The following is a 5,000-nucleotide window of genomic DNA, read 5'->3' as shown; positions in this document are numbered from 1 at the left end:
GGCTGATGTGCAGGTGGAGCGACCCTCCCTCGTTGCCAGGTACCCGGTCCGACCCGGTCCCGTGTGGCCGGGCTGAGGGGTTTGAAGACTCGTGTGGTCCCTCCCGGGTTACCCTGGGAGGGACCGGCGGCTGCGGGGCTGCCTGCTCCCGTCGCTCTGGAAGCCCCCTCCCTCGCCCCCGGGTGGGTGGGTAGGGGTGGGCTCCCAGGCCGAGCGCCTGGCAATGTTTTTCCCCCCCCGACGGTGCTGTCTGACTCCCAGAGGGGAAGCCTTGAACGGGGCGCCCGTGCCGTCTCGCCGCGCGGGCGGCGGACGGGACGGCGTCACCTTCCTCCCGCCTCTCCTGCGCCTGCAGGTGGGCGAACGTTTTCGAAAAGTTGCCTGTGACTCTTGGCGGTGGATCACTCGGCTCGCGCGTCGATGAAGAACGCAGCTAGCTGCGAGAATTAGTGTGAATTGCAGGACTCATTGATCATCGACACTTCGAACGCACCTTGCGGCCCCGGGTTCCTCCCGGGGCTACGCCTGTCTGAGGGTCGCTCGATCGTCAATTGCCCCGGGGCTTCCCTGGGACGCGGCTGGGGCCAGTGCCGTGGAGCCTCGGTTGGCCTGGGATAGCCGGCCTCTCTCGGGGGGCCGGTGCGTAGAGCCGCTCGCTTGGGGACCGGAGCGTGGACGGAAGGGGGCCGCCTCCATCGCCCTTAGTGCACCGCATGTTCGTGGGGCACCCGGTGCTAAATCATTCGTAGACGACCTGATTCTGGGTCAGGGTTTCGTAAGTAGCAGAGCAGCTACCTCGCTGCGATCTATTGAAAGTCATCCTCTGAGCCAAGCTTTTGTCTCTCTCCGTGCGTGGGCGCCCGCGGACGCCCTCTTCCACCACACCCAGGGGTGGGTCCCTCTGCCGCCGGGCCGGCGGGAAGGGACGCGGAAGGGGGTAACGCGGGCCTGCGGGAGGCTGCCTCCACCACGTGCCTTCCGGCACGGGGGCTTCCCCCTCCTGTCTCTGTCCCACCGGGGCGCGGGGATGGGGGCCACAGTCCCTTGCTGCTCGGCAGGGTGACCAGATGGCCAGCCCTGCAGGCCCGGAGCCCTGGAGCCCTTCAGCCCTGCAGGCCCGGAGCCCTGCAGGCCCGGAGCCCTGCAGGCGGCCCGGAGCCCTGCAGCCCCGGAGCCCTGCAGGCCCGGAGCCCTGCAGCCACCGAGGCCTGCAGCCCCAAAGCCCTGGAGCCCTTCAGCCCGGAGCCCTGGAGCCCTGCAGGCCCGGAGCCCTGCAGGCCCGCAGCCCTGCAGGCCCGGAGCCCTGCAGGCCCAGAGCCCTGCAGCCCTGGAGCCCTGCAGGCCCAGAGCCCTGCAGCCCTGGAGCCCTGCAGGCCCAGAGCCCTGCAGCCACGGAGCCCTGCGTGGGCAGGCGGGAACCCTAGCGCGAAGGCTCGGGGTTGGACAGATGGGAGTCCTGTCAGTCCCGTCCATCTGGTTGCACCTCTCCCCTCGGCCATCTGGTCGCGCGCAATGCTTTCCAATAGGGCGACCAGATGGCCGGGCCAGCCTGGAAGTCCCGATGAGGGTCCATCCGCCTCGCGGATCCCAGCCAGGGCTCCAGGAGGCCGGGCGCATCCGTGCCTAGGGTCCCCTCCGTCACTCGGAGCGCGAGGGTTACAAGAAAGGTGGGTAGCCTTCCTCCGGATTAGTAGGGGCAGGGTATGCCGGGACACCCCTCCTGGGGATTGCGGTTCTCAGGCGGGGACCAGATGGGCCAAGCCCGGACGTCACTTCCCCGGGGCGTCGGGTGCTCCCTCCTCCAGCCCGCGGCGAGGCAAAGTGCCCAGGACGGGCTCCATGGGTCCCCCGGGCGTCCACCGAGGCCTGCAGCCCCAAAGCCCTGCAGCCCTGGAGCCCTTCAGCCCGGAGCCCTGCAGGCCCGGAGCCCTGCAGGCCCGGAGCCCTGCAGCCCCGGAGCCCTGCAGCCCCAAAGCCCTGGAGCCCTTCAGCCCGGAGCCCTGCAGGCCCGGAGCCCTGCAGGCCCGGAGCCCTGCAGGCCCGGAGCCCTGCAGGCCCGGAGCCCTGCAGCCCCGGAGCCCTGCAGGCCCAGAGCCCTGCAGGCCCGGAGCCCTGCAGGCGGCCCGGAACCCTGCAGCCCCGGAGCCCTGCAGCCCCGGAGCCCTGCAGCCACCGAGGCCTGCAGCCCCAAAGCCCTGCAGCCCTGGAGCCCTTCAGCCCGGAGCCCTGGAGCCCTGCAGGCCCGGAGCCCTGCAGGCCCGGAGCCCTGCAGCCCCGGAGCCCTGCAGCCCCGGAGCCCTGCAGGCCCGGAGCCCTGCAGGCCCGGAGCCCTGCAGGCCCGGAGCCCTGCAGCCCCGGAGCCCTGCAGCCCCGGAGCCCTGCAGGCCCAGAGCCCTGCAGCCCCGGAGCCCTGCAGCCCCGGAGCCCTGCAGCCCCGGAGCCCTGCAGCCACGGAGCCCTGCGTGGGCAGGCGGGAACCCTAGCGCGAAGGCTCGGGGTTGGACAGATGGGAGTCCTGTCAGTCCTGTCCATCTGGTTGCACCTCTCCCCTCGGCCATCTGGTCGCGCGCAATGCTTTCCAATAGGGCGACCAGATGGCCGGGCCAGCCTGGAAGTCCCGATGAGGGTCCATCCGCCTCGCGGATCCCAGCCAGGGCTCCAGGAGGCCGGGCGCATCCGCGCCTAGGGTCCCCTCCGTCACTCGGAGCGCGAGGGTTACCAGAAAGGTGGGTAGCCTTCCTCCGGATTAGTAGGGGCAGGGTATGCCGGGACACCCCTCCTGGGGATTGCGGTTCTCAGGCGGGGACCAGATGGGCCAAGCCCGGACGTCACTTCCCCGGGGCGTCGGGTGCTTCCTCCTCCAGCCCGCGGCGAGGCAAAGTGCCCAGGACGGGCTCCATGGGTCCCCCGGGCGTCCACCGAGGCCTGCAGCCCCAAAGCCCTGCAGCCCTGGAGCCCTTCAGCCCGGAGCCCTGCAGGCCCGGAGCCCTGCAGCCCCGGAGCCCTGCAGCCCCGGAGCCCTGCAGCCCCGGAGCCCTGCAGGCCCGGAGCCCTGCAGCCACCGAGGCCTGCAGCCCCAAAGCCCTGCAGCCCCGGAGCCCTTCAGCCCGGAGCCCTGGAGCCCTGCAGGCCCGGAGCCCTGCAGGCCCGGAGCCCTGCAGCCCCGGAGCCCTGCAGGCCCAGAGCCCTGCAGCCCTGGAGCCCTGCAGCCACGGAGCCCTGCGTGGGCAGGCGGGAACCCTAGCGCGAAGGCTCGGGGTTGGACAGATGGGAGTCCTGTCAGTCCCGTCCATCTGGTTGCACCTCTCCCCTCGGCCATCTGGTCGCGCGCAATGCTTTCCAATAGGGCGACCAGATGGCCGGGCCAGCCTGGAAGTCCCGATGAGGGTCCATCCGCCTCGCGGATCCCAGCCAGGGCTCCAGGAGGCCGGGCGCATCCGCGCCTAGGGTCCCCTCCGTCACTCGGAGCGCGAGGGTTACAAGAAAGGTGGGTAGCCTTCCTCCGGATTAGTATGGGCAGGGTATGCCGGAAGACCCCTCCGGGGCTGGCGGTTCTTTGCCGGGGACCAGATGGGCTACGCCCGGGCAACATCCTCCCAGGCTTCACTCCTCCGGCCCGCGGCGTGGCAAAGTGCCCAGGGTCGGGCTCCACGGGTCCCGGGCAGTCCTACCCCCGGGGCGCCCGGACCCGAGAGCTCCGTCGGTGTTCCCCGTGCCCGAGTCCCAGCCGCTGTCCCCCAGCCCCCGGGAAGCAGAGAGCCCACCGAGCCCATGGTTAAGGCGGGAGCCCTACCGCTATGTAGCCTTCCTCCGGATCACTAGGGACAGGGTACTCTGGGACCCCTCTCGGTCCTCAGCCGGCAGCAGGACGGGCCCGGATGCTGCCCCGGTCCTGTCCCGGGGACTGCCGCGTGGCAGGGTGCCCTGGACAAGGGGTCCGGATGGTCCGGGGAGGCTTCCCCTGCGGGCCTGGGAGCCCCGGCTGGCTCCAGGGGCCCAGCCGGGCCCCGGGCCCCATACCCCGGCCTGCGGCACTGCCAAATGCCTGAGACGGGGTTCCGTTGTGTCCGGGGAGCCTCCCTAGGCATGTCTGGGTTCATTGGCCCCTGGGGGCCCCGGGGAGGGCGGCCTCCCCGCCCCGGGCTCCGTCCCGGGTCCTGCCACGTGGCAGGGTGCCCGGAGCGGGCTCCGGAGGGCCCGGGGAGGCTTCCCCTGCGCCTGCGGGCCTGGGAGCCCCGGCTGGGTCCAGGGGCCCGGCCGGGCCCCGGGTCAGGGTCTACGGCCCTGGGCCCCGGCCTGCGGCACTGCCAAAGGCCTGGGACGGGGTTCCGTTGTGTCCGGGGAGCCTCCCCAGGCCTGTCTGGGCTCATTGGCCCCTGGGGGCCCCGGGGAGGGCGGCCTCCCCGCCCCGGGCTCCGTCCCGGGTCCTGCCGCGCGGCAGGGCCGGGACGGGGTCCGGAGGGCCCGGGGAGGCTTCCCCTGCGCCTGCTGTCCCGGGAGCCCCGGCTGGGTCCAGGGGCCCGGCCGGGCCCCGGGTCGGGGTCTCCGGCCCCGGACCCCGTCCCCCGGCCTGCGGCACTGCCAAAGGCCCGGGACTGGGTTCCGTTGTGTTTGGGGAGCCTCCCCAGGCCTGTCTGGGCTCATTAGCCCCTGGGGGCCCCGGGGAGGGCGGCCTCCCCGCCCCGGGCTCCGTCCCGGGTCCTGCCGCGCGGCAGGGTGCCCGGGACGGGGTCCGGAGGGCCCGGGGAGGCTTCCCCTGCGCCTGCGGTCCCGGGAGCCCCGGCTGGGTCCAGGGGCCCGGCCAGGCCCCGGGTCGGGGTCTCCGGCCCCGGACCCCGTCCCCCGGCCTGCGGCACTGCCAAAGGCCCGGGACGGGGTTCCGTTGTGTCCGGGGAGCCTCCCCAGGCCTGTCTGGGTTCATTGGCCCCTGGGGGCCCGGGGGAGGGTGGCCTCCCCGCCCCGGGCTCCGTCCGGGGTCCTGCCGCGTGGCAGGGTGCCCG

At 73.1% G+C, this 5,000-nt stretch overlaps 1 non-coding gene across 1 annotated transcript; it reads left to right on the top strand.

Annotated features, from left to right (window-relative positions):
• The first annotated feature begins 385 nt into the window (after positions 1-385).
• Positions 386-539, top strand: LOC146813080 (5.8S ribosomal RNA). Its single transcript, XR_014967035.1, has one exon. It is a non-coding gene; the product is annotated as a 5.8S ribosomal RNA (ribosomal RNA).
• The last annotated feature ends 4,461 nt before the right edge of the window (positions 540-5,000 follow it).

Source organism: Triturus cristatus, chromosome 7 (assembly GCF_964204655.1).
Source record: "Triturus cristatus chromosome 7, aTriCri1.1, whole genome shotgun sequence".
Taxonomy (NCBI): domain Eukaryota; kingdom Metazoa; phylum Chordata; class Amphibia; order Caudata; family Salamandridae; genus Triturus; species Triturus cristatus.
Note: the sequence above shows the minus strand (reverse complement) of the source record. Positions and strands in the feature narration are given on the sequence as shown.